This window comes from Amblyraja radiata, chromosome 8, assembly GCF_010909765.2.
Source record: "Amblyraja radiata isolate CabotCenter1 chromosome 8, sAmbRad1.1.pri, whole genome shotgun sequence".
NCBI lineage: Eukaryota > Metazoa > Chordata > Chondrichthyes > Rajiformes > Rajidae > Amblyraja > Amblyraja radiata.
The window spans coordinates 74,647,105-74,664,348 of NC_045963.1; the positions used below are offsets into that span (position 1 = coordinate 74,647,105).

The 17,244-nt window shown below is 47.3% G+C and overlaps 1 protein-coding gene and 1 non-coding gene across 3 annotated transcripts in view; both read left to right on the forward strand.

Moving 5' to 3' along the window:
- Positions 1-17,244, forward strand: part of plcb4 (phospholipase C beta 4) — a 445,314-nt gene that overhangs the window by 94,414 nt on the left and 333,656 nt on the right. The window lies entirely within an intron of this gene.
- trnaa-agc lies at positions 12,795-12,867 on the forward strand. Its single transcript has one exon. It is a non-coding gene; the product is annotated as a tRNA-Ala (tRNA).

Below are 17,244 nucleotides of genomic sequence, written 5' to 3' on the forward strand. Positions count from 1 at the left end.
AAGGAACGAATGGCCTACTCCTGCACCTATTGTCTATTGTGCATTAACCATCATCTGCGGTTCTTTGTTTCTACACATAGTACACTTTAAGGGTGGTGCGGTGGTAGAGTTGTTACCATACAGCACTTGCTCGAATCCGTTCTAAATGGCTTACCCCTTATTCTTAAACTGTGGCCCCTGGTTCTGGACTCCCACAACATGTTTCCTGCCTCTAGCGTGTCCAAACCCTTAATAATCTTATACGTTTCGATAAGGTGTCCTCTCATCCTTCTAAATTCCATTTTCACATCAGTCGGAGGGATAATTGTTGTGAAACTTGGCTAGAAAAGTGCTTATATACACAAAGGTGTACATCAAAAGAAAGTACTTGAACTGTGGTGTTCTGAGTTCCTCTGGCTTTATAATAAGGTACAATTCACGTTAAGCTTGCTTACACAGCTCTGAGTTATTTTAACCACATTGTTATATGTTGTAATGTTATCAGGAGTGTCGCATGGCAAGAATATTTCAAATCCAGGCAAATATTTAGGGCGTTGGCAATTTATCCGCCACTTAGTTCATTTATTGATATAATTTTCCTCACAATTATTGCAATAGGCATTATTAATGGCATTAACGTCTTGAAACCACCCATAAGCATGTGAAAGCAGACAAGTGTGGGAAAACCCATCAAAGATAATCTTTTGGAGATCTTGCTAACCACATTCAGAACTTCTCAAAAGGGCGGAAAGGTGGCGCAGCGGTAGAGTTGCTGCCTCACAGCGCCAGAGATCCGGTTTCCATCCTGACTACGGGTGCTGCCTGTACGGAGTTTGCACGTTCTCCCTGTGACCTGCGTGGGTTTTCCTCAGGTACTCTGGCTTCCTCCCACGTTCCAAAAACCATACAGGTTTGTAGGTTAATTAGTTTTAGTTTTTAGAGATACAGAAAGAGGGCCCCTTTGGCCCACCGGGTCCGCGCCGACCAGCGATCCCCGCACATTAACACTATCCTACACCCACTAGGGACATTTTTTAGATTTACACCAAGCCAATTAACCTACAAACCTGTACGTCTTTGGAGTGCGGGAAGAAACCGAAGATCTCGGAGAAAACCCACGCAGGTCACGGAGAGAACGTACAAACTCCGTACAGGCAGCGCCCGTAGTCTGGATCGAACCCGGGTCTCCGACGCTGCAAGGCAGCAACTCTACCGCTGCACCACTGTGACATTGGCTTTGGTAAAGATTGTAAATTGTCCCCTTTGGTAAGAATAGTGCTGTTGTGCGGTGATCGCTGGTCGGCTCGGACTCTGTGGACCGAAGGGCCTGTTTCCGCGCTGTATCTCTAAACTAAACAAAATATGAAATGTTGCGAGGCATAGAGTGGAAGCAGGCCCTTCGGCCCAACTCGCCCACACCGGCCAACATGTCCCAGCTACACTAGTCCCACCTGCCTGCGCTTGGTTCCATATCCCTCCAAACCTGTCCTATCCGTGTAGGTTTTTATAGATAGTAATGGAGTAATTTTATAGATAGGGTAGACACTCAGAACCTTTTCCCCCAGGTTGAAATGTCCCAGCAATAGAGGGCAGAGCTATAAGATGAGGGGGGGGGGGGATTTATTTTGCCCAGAGAGTGGTGGGTGCCTGGAACACATTGCCAGGGGTGGTGGTGGAAGCAGATATGACAGTGGCTTTCAGATAGGCACCGGCAAATGCTGGGAATAGATTTTTCCAGTTTAGTTTCATTTACTGTCACATGTACAGTGAAAAGCTTGCGTGCTATCCAGTCATCGGGCAGACGATACACGATTACAATTGAGCCGTCCGCAGTGTACAGATACATAATCAACAATGTTTTATTATTAATGTTTAATTTTTTTAGGTGTCATTCCGATCTGTCACTGTATGTCATGTTGTCGCTTGCGGGCGGAGCACCAAGGCAAATTCCTTGTATGTGAATACTTGGCCAATGAACTTATTCATTCATAGATGATAAAGGGAATAACATATGGGGTCCCTTTATACAAAATTTAATATTGCGAGTAGCTCAATTTGGGCCCCATTATATCGCGCAGTATTTTTCTGGGCATTTGGGGCACAAATCTACCGCAATGTGAACGTTCTAAACCAGCGCGTTCCACAGGATCCCACTAGAAAGCTGATTTAAATGGGCATTTATTTACAGCAATTGAACACTGAATTCCTTCCATTTGGTCTATAAATTAATGTAAATGAGATTTAAAAATCATGTTTTATTGTGAATTATTTGTGAATATTATTTGGACATTTAGGCTATTTAAAAATGTTAATAATTTATTAAGAAATGGATAGATGTTTAGATCTAGTAATTGAAGTCTGAAATTAGCTACAATTAGGTAACTAACTAATTATATGCTTTAATTTCAGGTCATCCAAGTAAGATTATTTTATATTTGTTTCAGAATGCTTCAATCTATGATAACTGAAAATTTCATTCAGTTCTCTTAATTTTTAAGAAAGTTATGGGCTTTTGACTGTTCACGATCACAACTTTTTTGTTATGTCCATAGAAAATCAATAGGGAACAAGATGCTCATTTCCGAGTATGAAAATGGCCATAACTTTTTAAATACTTGAGATATGAAAGTGAATTAGGTGTCAAATTAAACTTATTTTTATGCTTTATCTGATGGGATAAATTACAGACTTGATTTTTAAAATCTCAAAATTTTGTAACATTGCTAAATATAAGATAGTCCGAGGGTCTCCAATGAGGTAGATGGTCGCTGATATGATGGTTTACTTGCCATCGATTAGTTGTAGCATCTTTCTCCTGACTGCGGTTGAGTTGCCATGGTCTAATGGAGATAATGTATATATTTGCATGTTTGTGTCAGAAGACTTTGGCATTTGTCCACACTTTACATTTAAATTTCACACATGATGTTATCGCCGCGCTTGCTACAATTGCTTGCTTGATTGAAAGATACAGCGCGGAAACAGGCCCTTCGGCCCACCGAGTCCGCGCCGACCAGCGATCCCCGCACATTAACACTATCCTACACGCACTAGGGATAATTTACATTTATACCAAGCCAATTAACCTACAAACGTGCACATCTTTGGAGTGTGGGAGGAAACCGATGATCTCGAACGTGCAAACTCCGTACAGACAGCACCCGTAGTCAGGATCGAACCCGGGACTCTGGCGCTGTGAGACAGCAACTCTACCGCTGCGCCACCGTGCCACACTGACACCACCATGTTGCCCCCGATTGATTGAAAGAAAGGTACAGCATGGAAACAGACCCTTCGGCCCACCGAGTCCGTGCTGACCATCGATCGATCACCCCTTCACACTAGTTCTACGTTATCCCGTTTTCGCGTCCACTCCCTACACACGAGGGACAATTTTACCGAGGGCCGATTAACCTACAAACCCGCAGGTCTTTTGGAATGTGGGAGGAAACCGGAGCACCCGGAGGAAGCCCATGCGGCCACAGGGGAGAATGTGCAAACTCCACACAGACAGCACCCGAGACCAGGATGGAACCCGGATCTTTCGCACTGCTTGCATGTTGGCTGGCTCATTATGTTTTAACGGTGCTTTTATTTTGGGCACAAATTGACGCTTCCCTTCTTAAGGTTTGTGAATGGATGCACAGAGTCTCTTGCCCAGAGTAGGGGAATCGAGGACCAGAGGACATGGGTTCAAGGTGAAGGGGGAAAGATTTAATAGGAATCTGAGGGGTAACTTTATTACACAGAGGGTGGTGGGTGTATGGAACAAGCTGCCAGAGGAGGTAGTTGAGGCTGGGACTATCCCAACAAATTAGAAACAGTTAGACTGGCACAGAGAGTTGTGTGTCTGTGGAATTCTCTGCCTCGGAGGGCGGTGGAGGCCGGTTCTCTGGATACTTTCAAGACAGAGCTAGATAGAGTTAAAGATAGCGGAGTCAGGTGATGTAGGGAGAAGGCAGGAACGGGGTACTGATTGTGGATGATCAACCATGATTACATTGAATGGCGATGCTGGCTTGAAGGGCCGAATGGCCTACTCCTGCACCTATTGTCTATTGTCTATGGATAGGACAGGTTTGGAGGGATATGGACCATGCACAGGCAGGTGGGACTAGTGTGTCTGGGACATGTTGGCATGTGTGGGCGAGTTGGGCCGAAGGGCCTGTTTCCACACTGTGTCACTCTATGACTCTATGGTTCTCGTTAATCATTCTTTGTACGTTTCGTGCAATCTACTCAGTGACTTGTGTGTCCTCTTCCATTCCAGCCTGAAGGCAACTCTGATTCATGGCACAGTGCAAACTCATCTGCCTTTACTTTGTTAACTCACATGAAGTACAGTCTGCTTAAGGCATTGCTACTCTTGGAAGATGCCTTCTTGAACAGTGTTGATTTGTCTTGGCTAACTTTGTAGATGTGGATTGATAAAAATGCTGGAGCAACTCAGCTGGTGAGGCAGCATCTATGGAGCGAAGGAATTGGTGACGTTTCGGGTCGAGACCCTTCTTCAGATGTAGATGGGGATGTCAGTTTTGTTTGATCAAAACACCCAAACTCCGAGAAGGGCCTCGACCCGAAAGGTCACCCGTTCCTTCTCTCCAGAGACGCTGCCTGACCCCGCTGAGTTACTCCAGCTTTCTGTGTCTTATCGCAAGAATTTATCGATCGTATATGAATGTCACAGTGGTTGCGCAGCGGTAGAGTTGCTGCCTCCGCAGCGCCAGAGACCCGTGATCAATCCTGGCCACGGGTGCTCTCTGTACGGAGTTTGCACGTTCTCCCTGTGACCTGCGTGGGTTTGCTCCGGGTGCTCCGGTTGCCTCCCACACTCCAAAGACGTGCGGTTTTGTGGGTAGATTGGCTGTTGTAAATTGTCCTGTGTGTGTGTGTGTGTGTGTGTGTATGTATGTATGTAGGATAGAGCTAGTGTACAGGTGATCATTGGTCGGCACAGACTCGGTGGGCCGAAGGGCCTGTTTCCCACGCTGCATCTCTAAGCAAACATAAACAAACAGAACGTAGACACAAAAAGCTGGAGTAACTCAGCGGGTCAGGCAGCATCTCAGGAGAAAAGGAAGAGGTGGCGTTTCGGTTCGAGACCCTTTTTCAGCTTCAACCAGCATCTGCAGTTCCTCCCTACAAATAAACACCCAGACTTTTATTTTAAAATTAATCTAACGTAAGATTGATTTTACCATTACATTCGGTCATTAGTTCTGACATTACAACACATACTATACGATACGATAGAACTTTATTTATCCCAGGAGGGAATTTGATCCGCCAACAGTGATAGAAACACATGAAACATGAAATTAAAGTGAGGAGTGGAAAGGATTGGGGGATTTGCAAAGATATGGGGTGTGGGGGGGGGGAGTCAGTCTGCCCCACGACAGAAGGGGGAAGAGTTGTACAGTTTGATAGCCACAGGGAAGAAGGATCTCCTGTGGCGTTCCGTGCTGCATCTTGGTGGAACCAGTCTGTTGCTGAAGGTGCTCCTCGGGTTGACCAGTGTGTCACGGAGGGGGTGAGCCGTATTGTCCAGGATGCTCCGCAGTTTGAGGAGCATCCTCCCCTCCAAGACCATCTCTCGTGAATCCAACTCCGCCCCCTGGACGGGGCCAGCATTCCCGATGAGTTTGTTAATCCTTTGTTATTCCTGGAATGCATCCGATTTTTCGTAGACGTTACAAGCGGCTGAGAAAGGGAAAATTTTGTTTTTTTTACACCTGTAACGATCACAGAGCAAACACAAACCCTTTGCAACACGTTGCTTGAAGGCTTTTAACGGATTAGACAAGAAAATACCTCTAGTGAGACAGATTGGCAAAGGAGGGGAGGAGGTGAAGAGAATTTTTTATTTTGCCGTTGAATTATGAATGCATATCTGAATCGGTGAAAGGTCATGTCATAAGGGATAGGAATACAATTAGGCCATTCGGCCCATCAAGTCTACTCCGCCACTCAATCATGGCTGATCTATCTCTCCCTCCTAACCCCATTCTCCCCATAACCTCTGACACCCGTACTAATCAAGAATCCATCTATCTCATCTCTAAAAATATTCCACAGATTCACTACCCTCTGATTAAAAAAATTCTCCTCATCTCCTTCCTAATACGAACGTCCTTTAATTATGAGGCTATGACCTCTAGTCCTAGACACTCCCACTAGTGGACACATCCTCTCCACATCCACTCTATCCAGGCCTTTCCCTATTCTGTTTGTTTCAATGAGGTCCCCCCTCATTCTTCTAAACTCCAGCGAGTACAGGCCCAGTGCCGACAAACGCTCATCACACGTTAACCTACTCATTCCTCGGATCATTCTTGTAAAAGGAGTATTTGAAGGTACATAGACACATAGGTGCAGGAGTAGGCCATTCGGCCCTTCGAGCCAGGACCGCAATTCACTGTGATCATGGCTGATCATCCACAATCATTACCCCGTTCCTGCCTTCTCCCCATATCCCTTGATTCCGCTAGCTCTAAGAGCTCTATCTAACTCTCTTTTTGAATGCCTCTAGTGAATCGGCCTCCACTGCCTTCTGAGGCAGAGAGTTCCACTGATCTTTGGGTGAAAAGGTTTTCCTTTTCCTTTTCTTTGTTCTAAATGTAAGATAATTGATAAATACGTAGAACTGTACCGCACAGGAACGGTGGCGGGCATCACAGTGGTGCAGCGGTACAGTTGTGCAAACCGTCTTAAATGACCACCTAAACTGTCATCTGGCAACCTAAAAACCTGCCTCGGTTGCCCGGCTGGCAACAGGGAAAAAAAGTTAAGTGAGAGCCCTGTCTTTACTTGGGCGTTATTTGCGCATCATTTACGCAACATCATTTAGCGTCACGACGCACGCATGGGCGTGTATTACATGTGCGTGGTGAGACGTGTGACTCGCAGTAGCGCGCGCGGCGCCCCAGGATTTTGGGATTCTCAAAATCCTCGCGTGCCACCTGCGTGACGCGCAAATGACGCCCAAGTGGGACAGCCCCTTTAACCTTTAGAAATGCGTTTTTTATGGTGGGAATTTAGAAAGGACATCAAACATTAATTTTATTACACTGCGATGACGTGAGATATGCAAGACTTACTCAAATCTCCAACAGCTGTCTCTATATGTAAATAAAACGTGGCTGTACAACTTGTGACTGCGGCTTTTAAGATGTTTAGTTTTAGTTTAGAGATACAGCACGGAAACAGACCCTTCAGCCAACGAGTCCACGCCGACCAGCGATCCCCGCACATTAACACTATCCTACACGCACTAGGGACAATTTTACAATTATACCAAGCCAATTAACCTATAAACCTGTGTGTCTTTGGAGTGTGGGAGGAAACCGGAGCACCCGGAGAAAACCCACACAGGTCACGGGGAGAACGTACAAACTCCGTACAGACAGCACCCCTGGCCAGGATCGAACCCGGGTCTCTGGCGCTGCAAGGCAGCAACTCTACCGCTGCGCCATCATGCCGCCTATGAATTTAAGTGATTTCAATAGCTAGCTTTCCAGACTGCAGCACCAATTCATGGGGACCACTGAATCATACTACTGTTGCCAAAGTGTCCGTAGTTTTCTGCCTACGTATACATGGAGGGATATAGATCATGTGCGTGCAGATGAGAGTAGTTTAACTTGGCATTATGTATGGCACGGACATTGTGGACTGAAGGATCTGTTCCTGTTCTGTACTATTCTATATTCAAATACAGGTGCACAACCTTTTATCCCAAAGCCTTGGGACCAGACACTTTTCGTAATTCGGAATTTTTCGGCTTTCCGAATGGAAGATTTTTAGCGTAGATTTTAATGGCTGGCTCAGTGCTAGAGTGCTCGGCTCATATCCGCAAGGTCGCGAGTTTGCGCCTCGATCCCGGCAGTTACTCGATCGTGAGTTTGAGTCTTCAATGTAGTTTTTTCTTGCAGAATAGGAGAGAATAGGGAGGGTTAGGCTGGGATCATTCTCTGCGAGATGATCTTAGTGCGGGAGACAAGTGTAAGAGAGGTGTACTGACTGTGTGGGCAGAACTTTGGAAGTGATTGCCCACCATTCTCAAAAGCCGCTGTGTCTCCCTGTCCCTGGGATAGCAGGGGGCGATCAAACAGCACAATACCCCCCTCCCCCTCCAACTCCAGAGGAATCCGCTCCCCGATGGGTCGCTACGGCGACAAGTGGCAGTTCGCCCACAGCCCGAGCTGCGCCACCCCAAGAACAAGACGTACCTTGCACACCATCAGCTTCTGCCCCTACGGGGAGCGTGTTCCTCTGAGAGTTGGAGCGGGGCTGGGCTGGAGTTGCTGATCTGGGATCTCCGTGCTTGCAGTGGGCCTGGGGGTCGGTGTCCCGATGAGGGAGCGCAGCTCGGGCTGTGGGCGAACTGCCACTTGTCGCCGTAGCAGCCCATCGGGGAGCGGCTTCTGGTGGTCTTGACGTCTCCGGCCAGTTTGTAGTTTTCCTCTGGAGTTGGAACGGGGCTGGGCTGCTGCTGGCTGTGGGTCTCTGGGATCTCCGTGCTTGCAGTGGGCCTGGGGGTCGGTGTCCCGTTGGTCCTGACGTCTCCGGTGACTGGCACTGACCTGCTGGCATCGCCGACGTGACGACAGTGCAAAGCCCCCGCGCCGGTGCAATGGGCGGGGAGCTGGAGAGGGGAGGGAAGGGGTCACACACATGGCCGGGAAGCAGAGGGGTGTAGGTGGGGTGAAACTGAAGGGAGCGACAATCTGCTGCTGCTTGCCCGCTGAGTTAAAAAGTTCCCACGCAAGACTCACGACACACTGTGTATCGTGCTACCGTGGGAACTTTTTAACTCAGCGGGCAGGCAGCAGCAGATTATCAATTATTAACCCTCCCGCGCAATATACCCTCACCTTCTCTTTTATGAATGGGGATTTAGTTCCCCTTTCTTCGAGGACCGACCGGAGGTTCCGCTGTCACCTCTGCGGGCCGCCCTCGGTGAACGTCTTCAAGGACCTTTCTTCAAGGACCAAATAAATGTCCGCTATTCGGAGCTTTTCGTTATTTGGAATTTCGGATAAAAGGTTGTGCACCTGTATAGACATAAAATTCTGCAGTAACTCAGCGGGACAGGCAGCATCTCCGGAGGGAATACTCCAGCATTTTGTGTCCATCCTTGATTTAAAACCAGCATCTGCAGTTCCTTCCTGCAGATTTTGTCTGCTCCACTATTCTATGTTCTGTATGTTGCCCTCGGAGAGATACAGCGCGGAAACAGGCCCTTCGGCCCACCAAGTCTGCGCCGACCAGCGATCACTCCGTATGTTAGCATTATCCTACACACACTGAGGACAATTTACAATTTTTACCAAAGCCAATTAACCTGCAAACCTGTACGCCTTTGGAGTGTGGGAGGACAGGCTAGATGCAGGAAGATTGTTCCCGATGTTGGGGAAGTCCAGGACAAGGGGTCACAGTTTGATGATAAAGGGGAGATCCTTTAGGACCGAGATGAGAAAAACATTTTTCACACAGAGAGTGGTGAATCTCTGGAACTCTCTGCCACAGAAGTTAGTTGAGGCCAGTTCATTGGCTATATTTAAGAGGGAGTTAGATGTGGCCCTTGAGGCTAAAGGGATCAGGGGGTATGGAGAGAAGGCAGGTACGGGATACTGAGTTGGATGATCAGCCATGATCATATTGAATGGCGGTGCAGGCTCGAAGGGCCGAATCGCCTGCTCCTGCACCTAATTTCTATGTTTCTATGAAACCAGTGAAAAACCACGTGGTCACAGGGAGAACGTACAAACTCTGTTCAGACAGCGCTTGTAGTCAGGATCGAACCTGGGTCTCTGATGCAGTAAGGCAGCAGCTCTACCCACTGCCCTTTTCCCAAGTTCACAAGTTATAGGAGTAGAATTAGGCCGTTCGGCCCATCGAGTCTACTCTGCCATTCAATCATGGCTGACCTCTGCCTCCTAATTCCATTTTCCTGCCCTCTCCCCATAATCCCTGACACCCGTACTAATCAAGTACTTGATCTATCTCTGCTTTAAAAATATCCACTGACTTGGCCTCCACAGCCCTCTATGGCGATGAGTTCCACAGATTAACTACCCTCTGACTAAAGAAGTTCCTCCTCTCCTCCTTTCTAAAAGAGCGCCCTTTAATTCTGAGACTACGACTTCTGGTCCTAGACTCCCCCACCAGTGGAAACATCCTCTCCACATCCCCTCTATCTGGGCCTTTCATCATTCTGTACGTTTCAATGAGGTCCCCCCTCAACCTTCTAAACTCCAGTGAGTAGAGGCCCAGCGCCGTCAAACACTCACCAAATGCTAACCTTTTGGAAGTGATCAGTAGCCGCATTGGTTGGTGATTAGTGTGTATCTTATCTGATTAACTAAAACGACTTGTGTGTGATTCATCTTTGTCTCTTATCAATCCTTTTTTGTTCAATCGTTCAAGAATAAACTTTTGCAGGAAGCGATGGAGAAAATATGTTTTATCATTTACTTTCCAGTTTGCAGTTATAGATTTGCATAGTAGGCATGTTACAATACTTACCTTCAGCGGCGCTGTAATTCTGCCACTGGCCGTGTGCGCGATTTTGGCGCTTTAGAGGGGGGGGCGGGGTTAAAACGCGGTTTTTTTCCGACCTGGTCGTGAATTATATTTGTTGGAGTGCAAGATGTTGCTAAAGAATCGTTCCGACGGCCGTTCTGTGTGTTTTTAAAAAAAAATTGCCCGACAAGTTAATCGCTGGAGTGATTTTTAAATCAGCTTCTGAAGTCGTCAACGCCGACAACGGGGATGGATTTTACGTAGGGGACAGGTAAAAGAAAGTAGTTTATTTTTATGTATAAAAATGTTTCTTAAGATGCAATTAATTCACATTTTAAGTTGCGAAACGGTGATTTAGTCCCTGAACGAACCGGCAGTGTATTTGCTGCCGATATGGGGACTAAATCACTGCAAACCCCAATGTTCCAAATGGTCCCGTTCCAGAAAATCCCACTCGCAAGCTGATTTAAATGGCCATTAATTTACAGGTATTGAACATTAAATTCCTTCCATTTGGCCTATAAACCCATGACAATGAGATTTAAAAATTATGTTATATTGTGAATTCTTGTGTGAATGTTATTTGGACACTTAGGCTATTTAAAAATGTTAATCTATTCTTAAGAAATGGATAGATGTTTAGATCTAGTAATTGAATTTTGTAATTAGCTACAATTAGGTAACTAACTAACTATATGCTTTAATTTCAAGTCATCTAACCTCGGGCTCCTCCTCCTCCTTTTTCCTTCCTTCTCCCCGCCACCCCCTATCAGTCTGAAGAAGGGTTTCGGCCCGATAAGTTGCCTATTTCCTTCGCTCCATAGATGCTGCTGCACCCGCTGAGTTTCTCCAGCATTTTTGTGTACCTTCGATTTTCCAGCATCTACAGTTCCTTCTTGAACAAGATTGTTTCATATTTGTTTCAGAATGCTTCAATCTAAAATAACTGAACATTTCTTTCAGTTCTCTTAAATTTTAAGAAAGTTATGGGCTTTTAAATGTTCTCGATCACAGCTTTTGTGTTAAGTCAATGAAAAAGCAATAGGGAACAAGATGCCAATTTCCGAGTATGAAAATGGTCATGACTTTTTTAATACCGAAGATATGAAAGTGAATTAGGTGTCAAATTAACTTCTTTTTATGCTTTATCTGATGGGATAAATTAAAGACTTGATTTTTTAAATCTCAAAATTTTGTAACATTGCTATACATAGGTTTATGTGTAAGAAGGAACTGCAGATGCTGCTTTACAACAAAGATAGACACAAAACGCTAGAGTAACTCAAAGGGTTAGGTAGTATCTAGGGTCGCCAACTTTCTCACTCCCAAATAAGGGACAAAAGGTCACAATAAGGGACAAATTCCCGACGGCAATTCGTTGACCGACTCGGCCGTGGCTGGGTGAATGATGAGTTGGCCCGGGTGCTGGACTGCACACAAAGCCCAGCCGGCGGGCCAGCTGAGGAGTTTTGGCCCGGGCCGCGCGACGTCGCGCGCAAAGTCCGGCGGCCCATCCAACTCATGAACTGATGATCGGCCACGAGAAGGAGGGGTGGTGGTGTCGGCGGTAAGCGAAGGTCCGAAGGTCGGACTGCTGGCCGGGCTGCCGACCGACCGACGGGGCCATGGGCGAGGCGCTGCTGCTGCTGCTGCACTCCACGGGCTGCACTACGTCGGGACGAGTGAGGCAGGGGCGGAGACGGCGCTCCGACCCGACAGTCCCCTCGACCCGAGTAGTAGCAGTCAAATACGGGACAAGGGCGGTCCCGTACGGGACAAACCAATTTAGCCCAATATACGGGATGTCCCGGCTAATACGGGACAGTTGGCAACACTCGCAGTATCTCTGGAGAAAAGGAATAGGTGAAGCTTCGGGTCGATACCCTTCTTCAGACCAGGTTTGGTCTGCTCCTGTTTCCTCCCACACTCCAAAGGCTTGCTGGTGTGTAGGTTAATTGGCTTTGGTAAAATTGTAAATTGTCCCTAGTGTGTGTGGGATAGTGTTAGCGTGCTGGGATAGCTGGTTAGCACGGACTCGATGGGCCGAAGGACCTGTTTCCACGCTACATCTCTAAACTAAGCTAAACCATTCTTTCTCTCCAGAGATGCTGCCTGAGCCGCTGAGTTGCTCCAGCATTTTGTGTCTAGTTGCATCGTTAGTTTACTGAGTTTCTGTTTGAAAGCAGCTGGTGAAACTTGATATTCTGTGCCATCCTAGAACGATGAGAGCTGGTCACGTTCACATGATATTTGTCCATGTAATTCTATCTCTGGCCTGGGGAATTAGTGCTGGGGAATTAGCTCAAATGGTAGAGCGCTCGCTTAGCATGTGAGAGGTAGCGGGATCGATGCCCGCATTCTCCATTTCTCTTTTAGGTGGCGCAGCGGTAGAGTTGCTGCCTGAAAGCGCCAGAAACTTCACCCGGGTTCGATCCTGACTACGGGCGCTGTCCGCACGGAGTTTGCATGCTCTCCCCGTGACTTGCGTGGGTTTATTCCTGGATCTCCGGTTTCCTCCCGCACCCCAAAGATGTGCGGGTTTGTAGCTTAATTGGCTTTGGTGAAATTGCAAATTGTCCCTAGTGTGTGTGGGATAGTGTTCGTGTGCGGGGATCGCTGGTCGGCATGGACTCGGTGGGCCGAAGGGCCTGTATATGCGCTGTATCTCCATACTAAACTTAACCAAACTCAAATCAATAGAAGTGACGTGCATATCACACAAACTGAAGCCAGTTCTACATCCGCAGTTAATTAAATGTTCGAATACTGATTGAAGCTCCAAGCTTTGAAAATAGAATGAGGGGAAACCACGTGAACTTTGAACAATTTAAAGTTGGCAATAAAGAGGCTGCTGTCTATTCTTTTGGGAAATCTCTCTGAATGCAAGTGTAGTAATGAGCCAGGGCATGTTAAATTCTGAATCACATGTTGAATGTTTCTCTTCGAAGTGCTTATAATAAATCATAAATGTACTTGTGAGACTGTAGTATGTGCATTTAATATTGATATGGGCCGTGTGATTTTTTTGTTGTTGTCTCAGGCACTCTTCCAGCTTTCTCTCCCCACCCTACACTCAGTCTGACGAGGAGAGTCTGGCCTAATTCTACTCCTATAACTTGTGAACTTGGGAAAAGGGTCAGCATTGGCGCAGCGGGTAGAGCTGCTGCCTTACTGCGCCCCAGACCCAGGTTCGATCCTGCACTACAAGCACAGTGGCGCAGCGGTAGAGTTGCTGCCTTACAGCGCGTACAGCACCCGGCGACCCGGGTTCGATCCCGGCCACGGGTGCTGCCTGTACGTTCTCCCCGCGGCCACGTGGGTTTTCTCCGAGACGTTCGGTATCCTCTCCACATCCACTCTACCCAGGCCAGTTTAGGCTAAGTTATTAGTATCACATGCACCGAGGTGCAGTGAAAAGCCTTGCCATCCAAGCAGATCAGATAGCATTAGACAGAAATATATTTAAGCCAAACTTCATCGTAATTCAATTCAATCCTGCACCTAAAGAGGGAAATCATAGTTTATTAGCCCAGTATGTTTTGCAACATACGAGGAATTTGATTTGCCACCAATAAAAAGCAACAGAACACACAAAATACATTTTAACATAAACATCCACCACAGTGACTCCTCCACATTCCTCACTGTGATGGAAGGCGAAAAAAAGTTCAATCTCTTCAGGATGTCAGGACTTTCATATGAAGAAAGACTGGATAGACTCGGCTTGTACTCGCTAGAATTTAGAAGATTGAGGGGGGATCTTATAGAAACTTACAAAATTCTTAAGGGGTTGGACAGGCTAGATGCAGGAAGATTGTTCCCGATGTTGGGGAAGTCCAGAACGAGGGGTCACAGTTTAAGGATAAGGGGGAAATCTTTTAGGACCGAGATGAGAAAAACATTTTTCACACAGAGAGTGGCGAATCTGTGGAATTCTCTGCCACGGAAGGTAGTTGAGGCCACAGTTCATTGGCTATATTTAAGAGGGAGTTAGATGTGGCCCTTGTGGCTAAAGGGATCAGGGGGTATGGAGAGAAGGCAGGTACAGGATACTGAGTTGGATGATCAGCCATGATCATATTGAATGGCGGTGCAGGCTCGAAGGGCTGAATGGCCTACTCCTGCACCTATTTTCTATGTTTCTATGTTTCCCTTCATTGTCTTCCAGCAGTTGGGAGCTTCTACAATAAGCACAATAGATTGAGCAAGGGTCTCATACAGAGTGCAGAATATAGTTCTCGGCATTTAAAGAGGGAGATACAGCATGGAAACTTCGGCCTACTGAGACCACCCCGACCATCAATCACTTGTTCCACGGCATCCCACTTTCTTATCAACTCCCAGCACATCAGGACTAAATTATCAGAGGCCAAACCTGCAGGTCTTTGGTAAGTGGCAGGAAACCAGAGCACCCGGAGGAAACCCACGCGGTCACGACAGGGAGAACATGCAAGCTCCACACAGACAGCACCCGGGGAGGAAAAACCTTTTCGCACAGAGAGTTGTGTGTCTGGAATTCTCTGCCTCGGAGGGCGGTGGAGGCCGGTTCTCTGGATACTTTCAAGAGCGAGCTAGATAGAGTTAAAGATAGCGGAATCAGGTGATGTAGGGAGAAGGCAGGAACGGGGTACTGATTGTGGATGATCAGCCGTGATCACATTGAATGGCGGTGCTGGCTCGAAGGGCCGAATGGCCTACTCCTGCACCTATTGTCTAGATTGTCTATATTATGCTGCTGCCTTGATTATCTGTGGAGGGAAAGGGCAAGAGGGCATTTCGGGTTGGAATCTCACCGTTGCCATCGGGAAGAAGGTACAGGAGCCTGAAATCTGGAACATCCAGGTTCAGGAACAGCTACTTCCCCACAGCCATCAGGCTATTAAACACAACATTAAATAAGCTCTGAACAATAACAGTCTATTATTATTATTATTGCACTATATCTGTTTATTTATTGTGTGCATATATATATGGACTATGGTCCATATATATACTAGTCACACTGAACTTTTATATTCCGTTTTGTACTATGTTTACATATTCTGTTGTTCTGCCGCAAGTACGAATGTCATTGTCATATCTGGGACACATGACAATAAAACACTCTTGACTCTTGAACCCATCAGCTATTTATCTTCGGTTTAGACCAGCAGCGGCGGTTCCTTCCTACACCTACACATGCTTTGGTAATAACATCTGAATTGGAAGCCAAAGAGTGAGCTCCTGGGCATATTAGCTCGAGAGGTTGCAATAACGATGGTGGAAGCCTGCGTCAGATCCATTTCACTCTTCTCGTTTCTCTCGGCGCAAAACTGTTCTGAACGTTCTTCCCCCCCCCCCGAGGTAACAAGTGCCGGGTGCTCTTACACGATTGAATTAAATTCCTGCTTTTGAGAATCGGACGGCTTGGTGGCGCAGCGGCAGAGTTGCTGCCTTAAGGGCCTGTCCCAGTTGGGCGATTTTTTAGGCGACTACAGGCTACTAGGCTGTCGCCGGGGTGTCGCCTGTACGGTCGTGAGTCGTCTCCTCAGTCGCCCAAAGAGTCGTAGCGTCTTTCTGGTCGCCGCTGGATTTTCAACGCTGGAGTTTGACGCCAATGAGCGTAGCTTGACTTCTCCTGACGTAGGTGTTGTCGCCAGGTGATGTAGGTAGTCGCCGGTTCTGAGTTTGGTGAATTCCATTGGCGACTACCTACATCAACCGGCGACGGGAACCGCCGTCAAGAGAAGTCATGTGGCGACAGGCGTTGTCTTCAGTTGTCGCCGACAAGGTTGTAGCTTCTCGCGGGTTGTCGGTAGCTTGCCGTAGGTTGTTGTCAGTAGGTTGTCGCCTGTATGGTCGTAGGTTGTCATAGGTGTGGTCCTAAGTCGTGTCGAATGGGTCGCCAGTTGGCGTTAGCTTGCCGTAGCTTGCCATCGATTTGGTGGTAGGTTGTTGTGGCTTACCGTAGACATTGTCGTGGGGGGGGGGGGGGTCCAGTCGCCAGTATTTCGGCGACCTGCTACAACTACGGCACTCGCCTAAAAAAATCGCCTAAAAAAATCACCTAAGTGGGGCAGGCCCTTTACAGCGCCTACAGCACCGGGAGACCCGGGTTCGATCCCGACTACGGGTGCTGTCTGCGCGGAGTTTGTTCGTTCTCCCCGTGACCTGCGTGGGTTTTCCCTGGGTGCTCCGGTTTCCTCCCACACTCCAAAGACGTGCAGGGTTCCAGGTTAATGGGCTTGGTGTAAATGTAAAATTGTCCCTGGTGTGTGCATAGGATAGTGTTCATGTGCGGGGATCGCTGGTCGGTGCGGACTCGGTAGGCCGAAGGGCCCGTTTCTACGTTGTATCTTTAAAACGAACTAAATTCTGATACATTACTCATGTTGGTTTTGCTCTGGATTAATTAGTTGCTAATTCATATTGTGCATCAGAATTTGAGCGTCATTGTCTATTGTTGACACTTCAGCAGGACTTTAGACTTAGACATACAGCGTTGAAACAGGATCCTCGGCCCACCGAGTCCGCGCCGATCAGTGATCAAACCACAAATTAACACTATCCTACAAACTTTGTGCCTTTACTGGACACCTCTTTCCCCCCTACCCCCTCCCCCCTCCTCCTAACCCTGGCCCTCCCCCTCCCCCTGCTCCTCCCCCTCTCCTTCCATCCACATTCCTTCTTTTGGATTCACAATTCACAACTCCTCAGTCCTTTTCGTCTGCGCTCTTTCTGACTTTTCATCACTGGCCTGTG